This window comes from Diceros bicornis, chromosome 9 (genome assembly GCF_020826845.1).
Source record: "Diceros bicornis minor isolate mBicDic1 chromosome 9, mDicBic1.mat.cur, whole genome shotgun sequence".
Taxonomy (NCBI): domain Eukaryota; kingdom Metazoa; phylum Chordata; class Mammalia; order Perissodactyla; family Rhinocerotidae; genus Diceros; species Diceros bicornis.
Genome location: NC_080748.1, coordinates 33,669,606 through 33,682,790, shown reverse-complemented (window position 1 = coordinate 33,682,790; position 13,185 = coordinate 33,669,606).

Here is a 13,185-nt window from a genome sequence, read left to right as displayed (position 1 = left end):
CTGTTTTTAAAAGAAAGGTTTTGTGTTTAACGTTGAATTTGCTGTTGATTCATGTCTGATGTTTTGGTATTTTAGATATGCTTTATCAGGTTATGGAAATTCATTTCTATTTCGAGTTCCCCAATAACATTTTATCAAAAGCCTTTTATATATTTATTGAGAAAAACAAAGTTTTTCTTCCTTAATTGGTTAATGTGGTAAACTAAATTAACTGTTTTTCTAATACTGAACTTTGCTTTTCTGGTATAAACCCAACTTGATCATACAATATCTTTTTGATGGATTCCTGAATTCAATTGCTAATATTTTAGTTACTACTTTTGTCTCTATGCTCATGAGGATAATTAGCCTACAAAGCCTCTTTCTCATACTCTCCTGGTCATGTTTTGATATAAAGACTTCACTAAAATAGCAATGAGTTTCAGTGCAAATAACTGAAACCACTCTATTTTAAGCAAAAAAGAGATTAGATCCTTACAAATTTGTTAGAAGGGTTGTGAAAGCAGGTTCTAGGCTGAAACTCCAAGATAGAAGTCTAGAAAAATCCTGCACAGGTGGCCCACCAAGTTAATCGTTATCTCTGCTACAATAAGGAAACCAGGTTTGATGGTTAAATTTTATGTGTCAACTTGGCTAGGCTTTGGTGCCCAGTTGTTTGGTCAAATACTAGTCAAGATGTTGCTGTGAAGTTATTTTTTAGGTGTAATTAACATCTACAATTGGTTGACTTTAAGGAGATTACCCTCAATAATATGGATGAGCCTCTCTCAATCAGTTGAAGCCTTAAGAGCAGAAACTGAAGTTTTCTGGAGAAGGAGGAATTCTTCTTCAACATTGAACATATATATTCTCTGGAGTTTTCACCATGCCAGGCCTGCCTATAGATTTCAGACCCAAGAGTACAATGGAACCTTCAACAAATGTTATTGGAACAACTGGACATCTATATGCAAATAGAATAAATCTAGATACAGACTTTACACCTTTCACAACAATTAACTCAATGTGGATCACAGACCTAAATGTAAAATGCAAAACTATAAAACTACTAGAAGAAAACATAGGAGAAACCCTAGATTACCTTGGGTATAATTATGACTTTTTAAATACAATACCAAAGGTATGATCCATGCAAGAAAGAATTGATAAGCTAGATTTTATTAAAATTAAAAACTTCTGCTCTGCAAAAGACAATGTCAAGAGAACGAGAAGACAAGCCACAGACTAGGAGAAAACATTTGCAAAAGACACATCTGATAAGGGACTGTTATCCAAAATATACAAAGAACTCTTAAAACTCAACAATAAGAAAACAACCCAACTAAAAAATGAGCCACAGATCTTAATAAACACCTCACCAAAGAAGATATACAGATCTCAAATAAGCATAAAAGATGCTTCACATGATACGTCATCAGAGAAATGCAAATTAAAACAAAACGAGATACTACTATACACCTATTAGAATGGCCAAAATCTGAAGCATTGACAACTCAAATGCTGGGGAGGATATGGAGCAGTAGGAACTCTCATTTATTCCTAGTGGTAATGCAAAATGATCCAGCCACCTTAGAAGACAGTTTGGCAATTTCTTACAAAACTAAACAACTCTTACCATAAGATCCAGTAATCACGCTCCTTGGTATTTACCTAAAGGAGTTGAAAACTTAAAATCCTGCACATGGATGTTTACACCAGCTTCATTCATAGTTGCCAAAACTTGGAAGCAATCAAGATGTTCTTCAATAGGCAAATGGATAAATAAACCGTGGTGCATCCTCATGATGGGATACTATTCAGCGATAAAAAGAAATGATCTATCAAACCATGAAAAGACACGGAGAAGCCTTAAATGCACAGTAGTAAATGAATGTAGCCAATCTGAAAAGGCTACATACTGTGTGATTCCAACTACATGATATTCTGGAAAAGGCAAAACTATGGAGACAGTAAAAAGAACAGTGATTGTCAGGGGTGCAGGGGGAGGGCAATGGGGAGAGATGAATAGGCAGAGCATAAAGGACTTTTAGGGCAGTGAAAATATGATACTGTAATGAGGGGTACATATCATTATACATTTAATGTACAAAACCAGGAGTGAACCCTAATGTAAACTATGGATTTTGAGTGATAATGACCTGTCAATGTAGGTTCATCAATTGTAGCAAATGAACCACTCTGGAGAAGAATGTTGACAATAGGAAAGGCTATAAGGGAATGGAGGGAGGGTATATATAGGACATCTCTGTACCTGCTTGTCAATTTTTGCTGTGAACCTAAAAGTGCTCTAGAAAAATAAAGTAAAAAAAAAAAAAAAGTCACAGACTCACTAATCAGGGCATGAGATTGAATTTCTGTTACAGAAAGGAAAGTCATCTCTCTCATCAAAATGAAGACATGTGGCAAGAAGACTCAGTTGCATGAACTTGGATAGGCCACTTACTCTAATCCTCAGTTTCCTACAATTTAAAATGAGGATAATAGTATGTAAATTGCAAGAATTAATTACAGTCAAGCCTCATGCATTTTTCTTAGTAGAAACCTAATAAAGTGAACTGAATTCAATTAAATTAAAGTGAAGTTATTTCCAGCACATAGAGGACCACAGAGTCATCCTAGTCATCATGTTCTGTTAGCCCTATATGTACAGGGTCATGAGGCCAGGCTCCTTATACTTTCACGGGACGTGCTGCACACAGACCACCTTTGGCTAGATTCCCTCTGTGTCATGATTAGCCACTATCAGATACCTCACACATCTGCTGCATGTTCATAAAAGCTAGTTTTAAGAACAAACTCCCTCAGAGCCTTGTCACCCAGTCAGTGAAATCTGCCCTCCCCCAGTGCACAGTGCAGAGGCTCCATCTCCACTACTGCCTTCTTGGGGCCAGCTCACATCTGGAGCACCCAGATCAAATGAGAATCTGGCCTATGGTTAAAAATTTCCGAGACAGAGAGTCTCAGTGACAACATATAAACAAAAAAAAAAAAAAGGAAAGAACAGAATAAAAAATAAACATATGAGAAATTGGTTTGCACAGTAAAAATCATTCAAGCCTTTGGGATTTAGTAACTTTCTGGACTGAAAGTCTATTTCTGAATTGAGGACTTTCTCCAGTGTTGATCAGAGGCAGATAGCATGTCTTCTATCTTGCATATGCCAAGAGCAACGTCAGCACTCAACAAATAAGAAAGAAAAATGATGATAAAAACTTGAGGCTAAAACCCCACGCAACATTTTCCCAACGCCTGCTTTTGAAATTCTAAATTGCAAGCTGAACCATATGGTTCCACATACCTTACTGAATAGTACCTTCTCTCACAGGAAATGACTCAATCATGCATTTGTCTTTCTGGGGATGGCTGAGTTTTCTAAAAGCCCTCTGTCTCCACAAGCCTACCCACGTTTTGTTGAAGGAAAATCTTGTGAAAAGCAGAACATTCAAGAGTCGTTAGTAGTCACACTCATAAGCTTTCATACTTACCCACAACCCTCCAAGCAGGCCTCCCTGTGGTTACTAAATTTTTCCTCTTGCTGAGATTTCCCAGCATGCTCTAGGATTATCAAGTAAAGCCAAATATTAAAAGGAAAATCTTGAAAATCCTTCAGTGCCTGGGGTGGAATCAAATCAGACGAGCTCTCTACTCTGGCACCAGCCAGTTGAGCTACAAACACTGACCCAGCCCACGCTGAGAAGACTCATCATGAGTAGAAACCCATAATGTTGCCGGAAGAAGTTGTAGACTCACAAATGGGGGAAATGAAGTATATAAAACAGTGGGAGCATTTGCAGAAATAACAGTTAATATTTATTTCAGGCATTCATCTGTACATGGCAATGTTGAAATGCTTTTCCCTCAGCATTTCTTTCTGCCCTCAAGGTCTTATATTGGATAAGATTCTGAATTCCTTAATCATAGCAGCTATGCACCATGTCTCAATTTGCAATTAAATGTAACTTTTGTCAAAGTGGGTGCTGGACTCAGAAAATAGTTGACATTAAAAATGAAAAAAAGCTGAGCTGGAGACAAAAACATGGAAGCCCATATTCCTGGTCAAATGAATTTTATTACACCACATTTTAGTGTCTTCTTTATGTATTCTACTTGGTTGCTCAGATTATGAAAATTAGAAAATAAAAATTAAGTGGCTGTGTAATATCTGACTTGTCAGTTTTTTCCACCTGGCATTTCTTTCTTTTGCAGCATTAACTCTGTCTCAAGGAGAGGACGTGTGAAATACGGAAAGCCACCTGCCTTTTTAGTGGAATGGGAAGGTGGGCTGGAAGTAAGGGGATCTGGTTTCTAAGCCCACCCCTCCTACTGTATGCCTTACCTGTGTTTAAGCTTTTACAGAAAATGTTATTCTCAGTAAAGAAAACAGAATCTCTAAGATCGTTATCTCGGAAGTAGACGCTCTGGTCGTGGAGGGGTATGTCTACCAAATACCCAAGTCTGAATAATCTGAATAACCTGAGCCTGTCTGTCAAATAAAAATGGTGTTCCTGGGAGAAGCTGCTAGTTCAGCTCACAACTTAACCACACAAGTGCTTTTATTTGTACTTTTGTATGTAACAGAAGGACTTTGTTTGTACTCCCCATATCATCATATAGAATGTTAAAAAGACATGTACTCGAGGGTCGGGATTTAATAAAATTAATAATTCTGCTGCTTCATCAAGTCATTCTTAAGTGAAACCCTTTTTGTTTTCATCTTCTCCTGTACATGCAGATGAAGAATAAAATGTCCACTAGTGCACTTGGCGGTACTGCCTTGATTTGTGCTAAGGCATCAGAAGTTCTACCTACGATTGCTTTTGGCTACCACTGCAAATGTCAACACAGTGCAAACAGCAAAACTGAGAATTGTTTTGACCTCACAGACCCCCTGGAAGTGTCTTGGGGATCACCACGGATCCACGGGCAACACTTTGATAACCACTGTGTTCATATATTAATATAAAGACACGATGGTAACACATTTGGCTTCAGGACAGCAGAAAGACACAAGGAGAGAAAAAAGGGGGATTCATTTTTTTTAAATACAAAGTTTCATCACAGGGCCTAATAATCAGATATCTGATTCTATAGTACAGATACCTGGTATTTTTCCCCTCATATTATCATGAACTTGTTAAAAGATTAGAGTAAACTAGCTAATAAAAGCATATTGCTATATGTATTAATTTATAAGGGCTGATGTAACAAATTACCACTTCTGGTAATTTCAAAACAGCAATTTATCCTCTCACAGTTCTAGAGGCTAGAAATCTGAAATCAAGATGTCAGCAGGGCCATGCACCCTCTGAAAGCTCAAGGAGGGAAGAATCTCTCCTTACTTCATCCTAGCTTCCGGTGGCTCCCAACAATCCTTGGTCTTCCTTGTCTTGAAGCTCCATCACTCCGATTTCTGCCTCCATCTACACATGGCGTTCTCTCTTTGTGTCTGTGCATCCTCTCCACTTATAAGGACACCAGTCATTAGATTTGGGGCCCGCCCTAATGCAGTATGATCTCATCTTAACTTGATTACATTTGCAAAGTCTCTGTTTCCAAATAAGATCACATTCGTAGGTACTGGGGGTTAGGACTTGAACATGTCTTTTTGGGGGGAGACAAAGTGAGGGGCATGAATTGCTATTCTTATTACATAGCATAATGGATTTTTTATGTCCCTTAAATCCACTAGACTACATAATAATATTGAATTAATAGCAATTCATGCTCCTCATTTGCTTTTGATCTTCAAAGAGTTGAAAATACTGAGCAAAAAATTTTATTTTTGAAACAGCTTAATTGAGATATAATTGATATGCAATAAACTGCACATATTTACAGTGTTCAATTTGATAAGTTTTGACATATGTATATACCCATGAAACTATCCATCATCCCCCAAAATTTCCATGCATTTCTTTGTAATCCTTCCTTCTTGTCCCTCTCCACCCCCACTTCACATCCCCAGGTAACCACTGATCTGCTTTCTGTCTCTGTGATTAGTTTGCATTTTATAGAGTTTTATATAATGAAATCAAACAGTATGTACTCTTCTTTGTCTGGCTTCTTTTACTCATAAGTATTTTGCGATTCATCCATGTTGTCACATGTGTCAATGATTCCTTCCTTTTTAATTGCTAAATAGTATTCTAGTCTTTGGATGTGCCACAATTTGTTTATCTATTGACCTACTGGTGGCAATTTGAGCTGCTTCCAGATTTCGCTATTGAACAGAGCTAAGAAAGAACTTTCAAATCTTCCAAATGCAAGGACTTTACTTTTACAATATGCTATTTTATTTGTTCATGAACCTAACAAAGTATTTGTTGTTGTAAGTAAAACTAAGCTCTTGTGGTTTCCAAGAAGGTTGGATTCCACTAGTATACATTGTGAAAAGCCTTTTAGAAAGAAAGACACATGATAAATCAAGAGCCAAAAATTGATAATTTTCTACTCAGTAATCCTACTCTTAGGAATTTAGCCTAAAGGATTAATTTAAAAAAAAAAAAAAGAAAAGGAAAGCTGCTGAAGATATTTTCTACAGATTTCTCTAGAATACTAAAACTTTGGAAGCAACTTAAATATATAATAAGAAAATATTGAAACAATGTCTGAAACATAACATTCAGTTCAAAAAAGCACAATATGAAATCATGTCTAGATTATGATTGCGATATGTTTGTGGATAAGGGAACTCAAAAATTATTCGTGTGCTACAGTTATGGAATTGCGAGTGATACTTCTCTTTTACTGTCTTCATTTTTGTCAGAAAATTTACCCAATAATAAACAGCAGGAGGAAACAGTTGACTGCTCTGAACTCACTAACCCCATAGGCTTCTTCTCCTTGATGATATGCAAAGCTGTATGTATTCATCTGCCCCATTCTGTATCATCAATGAAATAAATTAAGATGTTGTCAGAGGCCCAGTCTAATCTACCCCATATATATTGCTACATTTCAGGCAGAACCTAGACTCTGGTATTGGAAAGTCTTCTCTACTATGGGAATCTCCTTTCAACTCAAAAGCATATACATATAAATGAAAAAAATGAAAAATATCAAGTGTTGGTGAGGTCTGACACACTGCTGGTGGGTGTTTGATTTGGCACAACCACTTTGGAAAATTATTTGGCATTATCTAATAAAGTAGAACATACTACATACACTATGACCCTGAATCCCTCGTCTAGTTTTATACTCAACAGAAATGTATAAGTATGTTCAGCAAAGGCATGTACTAGAACATTGATAGTAACATTATTTCTAATAGTCCCAAACTGGAAACTACCCAAATGCTTATCAACAGAGAATGGATAGATAAATTGTGGTAGACACAGACAACAGAATCCTACACAACAATTAGAATGAACAATCCACAGTTACACATATTCATATGATTGAATCTCACATATGTGGAGAAAAATAAGCCAGAAGCAAAAGAGTATATACCATACAATTCCATTTATGTAAGTACAAAGTCAGGCAAAATTAATCTATGCTTTTAGGGAGCAAGATAATTGTTGTCCTTGGAGATAGAAGGGGGGATACTGAAAGGAGCATAAGAGGCTTCTGGAGTGTTTATAATGTACTATCTATTGATCCAAATGCTAGTGATATGAATGTGTTTAATTTGTATAAATTCATCAAGCTGTATATTTATACGTACTTTTCTGTAATGTATGTTATAGTACAATAAAAGTTTTTTTGTAAAGTCCATAAGCATTATCAAAAACTTTTTAAGAGTGTTACCAGGAGCTTTCTTTTTTATGTAGATACTGAAAAAGGGGCCTGTTGGCAGAGTTAGTATAGTGTTGTGAATTTACAATGAACTAGAATATCAGGGTTATATAGCTTGGTGCGTCTGGGGAACTTTGTAACGGGCCAGGAATGGTTATTGCTAGTCACAGAGCCGAAAGCTCTCAATAAATTTTGTTTCCTCCATTGCACACTGTCTGATGATTGGCAAAGAAATAAAATATACAATCAAGAAGGCCAGAATGTCCTCTGTGAGAATAAAATGTTCTGCCAATATGGCACACAGCTGCACCTCCATCCAAAGTTGTATAGAGCTGACGAGAGGTCCAGACTGCTGTATGACTTGGAGAGCCAGTGTGCATCCTTTGCCAGAAGCATAGCTAGAGAAAGCAAAGAGAAAATATTTTTTCACTAAGTTCCCCAAGAGAAGGAAGGAAAATACTTCTCCAACTAAGAGAAGAAAGGAGAGAAGGAGCAGCTTCTCATCTTGTTAAAGATCAGCTCCAGGCACGAGAGGAGAAGTTCTCTACCAACTTGAAGAGGATTATTTTCCTTTAGTCCTCACATAATGCCTGAGTACAATTGGGTTACCAGAATTTCTGTTAAGAATTCCAACTATCCTAAGTATTAGTTTTCAGTCTTACATTTTCTGCTAACGATACAAGGGCTACCAAGCTTCTTGAAAATTTTTCTCGTATATTCTATATGGCTTTGCAGTGGAAAGGCAAGATCTAGCAAAACTGGAGACAAAGTGAATGCCAGCAATGGGGAATGGTTAAATATATCATGGTACGCCATGGAGTACCACAGAGCCATTACAAAGATACTTAACTTCTAGAACCAAGATTATAGTCTCTAAATACCGTTTCCCACTAAAAGGGACCATTCCTCCTTGGAAAATGACTCAAACTAGGTCTGGTGTAGAAAATTTACTGGGTAAGTTTAGTATATCTTATTGTGCCAGAAAGCAAGGAAAACATTATGAACTACTGGGGTTTTGTCAAAAGAAGACAAAAGCAGAAAATCCGAGGCGTTTCCATTGGCCAAGGATGGGACCATTTGGGCATCAAATAATAACTCCAATAAATTAAAACATGGATAGAAAAATCTATGGGTCCAAAATTGTAATTGATCTTCATCGAAAGTTGTTAAAGCACCAACTCATTATTCAGAAAACTGACAAATAAAAGGAAAAAATCAAGCCCTTATTCTGCCTTTCCTATACAAACTGCTTTTCAGGGTTACCAATGATTGATAAGAGAGAGTTCTTCATAGAAGAATTCCAGCTAATAAATGCAGAAAGATTAACGGATTTAGAAAATCATTGTTTGTCATCTCTGAGTGAAATAATGGATGTAGGTAATGTTCAATACCAAATGCTAAAACCATTAGCTCAAGGTTGATGGGGAAGTTCATATTGGAGAGACGATATTGACCACACTTGAACCCACTGATCAATTTCAGAATCACTAAAAGTGGGCCAACCAACATCCTATTCCTCCCAATATGATGCAACAGGAAATACAGAGCATCGGCTATTCTTACTAAAAGAATTGAACTGGAATCTAGTCAATCCTCTATATTCAACTAAGAACCTAAAGGAAACAGTGTAGAAGAACGTGTTAAATGACACCACAAGGATACAATAAGCCAAATCCAGAAGGTGGGAAATTCTACAAGGAAAATAACCTGGTTTCTTCAATAAACACAGGCATTAAGGGGGGGGGGGAGAACTGTTGTATATTTGAAAGAAACTTATAAGACATACCAGGAAAATGCAATGTTTGGCATTTGAATCCTCATTCAAACAAACCAACCATAAAAAAGACATTGTTGAGGCAATCGGGGGGATTTCAACATGAACTGGATATTAGATGATTTTAAAGAACTATTATAAATTTTAAGTGATAACAGCATTATAGTTATGTTTTTTTTAATCTCTGTCTGTTAGTGATACATACTGAAGTGTTCACTGGATAAAAACACAGAGTCTGGAGTTTGCTTACAAATATTTCAGCAAAAAATAAAAACTTAAAAAGTCAGTTGGAATAGATGAAATTAGATTGACAAAATGCCAATAGTTGAAACCAGGTGACGGATAATAGGGATTTATCATTTTATTTTCTCCATCTTTGTGGCTATCTTAAATTTTCCATTTTTTCAAAAATAATAAGAATAAAAATAACAGATTAGAGCTCTTCCAGTTGACCTGGAGAAATCAATTTCCATGATTTCTCATTGAGTGAAAAGAGCAAGACGAAGTACAGTACATATAACAATAGTAATATGAACCCATTTTTGTAAAACATACACACATATATGCACATATATACATACACACATACGAATGTTTACATATGACTTTATGAACACTGAGAATTATTTGAAAGGGTACATACTGATTATAACCATGGACTAGCTGGGGGAAGAGACTGATGTGGGTGGGGAAAGAGTAGGTAAGGGCAAATAAAAAAAAATATTTCACTTAAAAAATGTGTTATGAGGGGCCGGCCCCGTGGCTTAGCGTTTAAGTGCGTGCTCCACTGCTGGCGGCCCCGGTTCGGATCCCGGGCGCGCACCGATGCACCACTTCTCCGGCCATGCTGAGGCTGCGTCCCACATACAGCAACTAGAAGGACGTGCAGCTATGACATACAACTATCTACTGGGACTTTGGGGGGGGAAAAAAAAAAGGAGGAGGATTGGCAATAGATGTTAGCTCAGAGCTGGTCTTCCTCAGCAAAAAGAGGAGGATTAGCATGGATGTTAGCTCAGGGCTGATCTTCCTCACAAAAAAAAAAAAAAAGTGTTATGATATGACCCAATGTATGGATTTATATAAGATGACATAAATTCAAGTATTTCTACATGTATAAAGAAGATTGTTTTTAACCTAAAAAAAAATAGCAAAATCTGCTCACATTTCTGAAACTCAGCTGTTTTCCTAGCACTGGAGCCCTGGTAGCTGCAGTAGAACAATGCACGTAAACTGAGCAAGAACAAACCAGGAGCTGTCAGGAGGAGCATGTGGGGAGCTGAAGGGAGGCAAATAGAAATGGGTGTGTGGTAGGGTGTGGGATGGGGCTGACGGGAAATAAATACTTAAAAATGCGCTGAAACACTCACCACTGTGGTGTAGTCGTGGATAGCAAGGAAACAAAATGAAACGTCAGCCGAGCATACGACAGAGAATGAATCTCTTTTTTCAGAGCCCGAGTATCAGGCAGAATGCGTACCAGCACCTGGCAGCCATGGGGCAGAGGAAAAGCACTAACTCAGAAATCAGAGGTCTGAGGTTTATGCCTTACCTCAGCTTGGCCACACACCAACTGCATGACCTTGGAAAACAAACCTGAGCTCTTGGACTCAATTTCTCGACATGTAAAAATGAGAATAAAAATGACACCTCACCAGTGATGATCAGATAAGATAATATACTTCTACTTTGCAAAGTGCTTTTAAAAGTACTTTACTTTAAAAAGTGCTGTGCGTATGAAAGTGCCAAAAAAGATTGCTGACTCACACATACACACCTCACCATTCACATATACATTCGCTTATAGAAATACACACCATTCACACATAGAAAGGCTGTATACACATAAGCATGACAGCAACACAACTCTCCTCCCAACTTGTAGGTGGGAAAACCAAGGCTTAAAGGGCTTAAAAAGCTAATGGTCTCATAATAATCCATTATGATACTGTTGGGATCTAGCAGAGATACATGTTTTTAAAATAGTCTCATTCAGAGCTGACAAGTATTATTTCTGACCTGAAAAAGAGTCTGTAATCCTTGACCTAAAAAACTTCTAAAACCAGGTGCTATGGACTGAATTATGTCCCCCCAAATTCAAATATTGAAGCCCAACCTCCAAGGTGATGATATTTGGAGATGGGGCCTTTGGGAGGTAAGTAGGTTTAGATGAGGTCATGAGGAGGGGGCCCACATGATAAGATTAGTGTCCTTATAAGAAGAGACACCAGAGAGTTGCTCTCTCTCTCTCCCCCCTACTATGTGAGGACAAAATGAGAGAGCGGCCATCTGCAAGCCAGGAAGGAAGCCCTCACCAGAAACTGAACCCTTTTGAACATTGATCTTGGACTTTCCAGCCTCCAGAACTGTGAGAAAATAAGTGTCTGTTGTTTAAGCCACCCAGTCTACGGTATTTTGTTATGGCAGCCTGAGCAGACTAATACACCAGATCAGGAGCCTCTACATCATGCTTTCACAATATCTTGAACTTTCCATATCATAACACTCATCATCTTATATTGTTAGTGCTACTTCCTAGCTGTGTGACCTTGCGCAAGTTACTTAAAACTTCTCTGTGCCTCTGTTTTGTTTTCCATACAATGCAGACAATAATGAAATCTATCTCATACGACCTTCCCACATATTATTGTGATGATTAAATGATTTAATACATGACCTCCCCTAGAACAGTATCTGGCAAATAGTAAATATTTAATAAGTATGAGAAGCTGTTGTTGTTGCTGTAGTTTTTATGGTTATCCATTTGGCTAAATTATAAACTCCATAAGGGCTTAGAGACCTTGATTATCTTGCTCACAATTGTCACCTTAAGAATGAACACAGTAACAGCACATAAACAAATATTTGCTAAATGAACAACTAGATGAGATAGGAGAGAATGATTCAGTGAGAGAGAAAACATTTTCAGGAAGTACATACTGTATCTATAAATAGAAACAAAAACTATTTTCTCAGAGATTTTAAACAGAAATTTATAAGTTGCAATTTAATTGATTCAACACACAGCCAAAAAGATGGGGAAAGAAGAGTATAATATTCTTTGAACAATTATCTTATGTATAATGAAATATGCACTGAAGAATTGTTAGGGGTGTGCTCCATGCTAATGCCCATTAAAGCAGCTTGAACAACCGTTGTGCAGGTTTTGGATTTTCATTAAATTTTAATAAAATAATTTACTGGAGGAAAAGTTGGGGCATAATAGCAATGAAGTGTGTCTACTGCTTTAGGTGACATTTCATTTCATTTCATTTCTGGACACCTGTGGAGATGAATATACTAATCCCAACGCCTAGGAATTTTGGTGGCTGGTTATTCAAAAATGAACTGTCATGTAGAAAAACTTATTTTTTATTGTTTAATTTCCAACTGTCTGCCCAGCAAATCAGAATGACAAAGACAATAGCTATTTCAGAACGGGGCACCATATGCGTTATAGAAAATGTGTCTCATTTGAAACTTCAGTCCTGTTCTTGACAAAAATAAACGAAAATGTGAACTTTAAAATATTCCTCATTGCTTCCTGAACAAGTGTGATTACGAGCCTTTAATTTTGTTTTGACTGAAATCATAAAGCAAAAGCATAGATATATTACACAATTGCAGCCACACCATCTGCATAAACAATCCGTATCTCTAAGGCAAATCTTTTA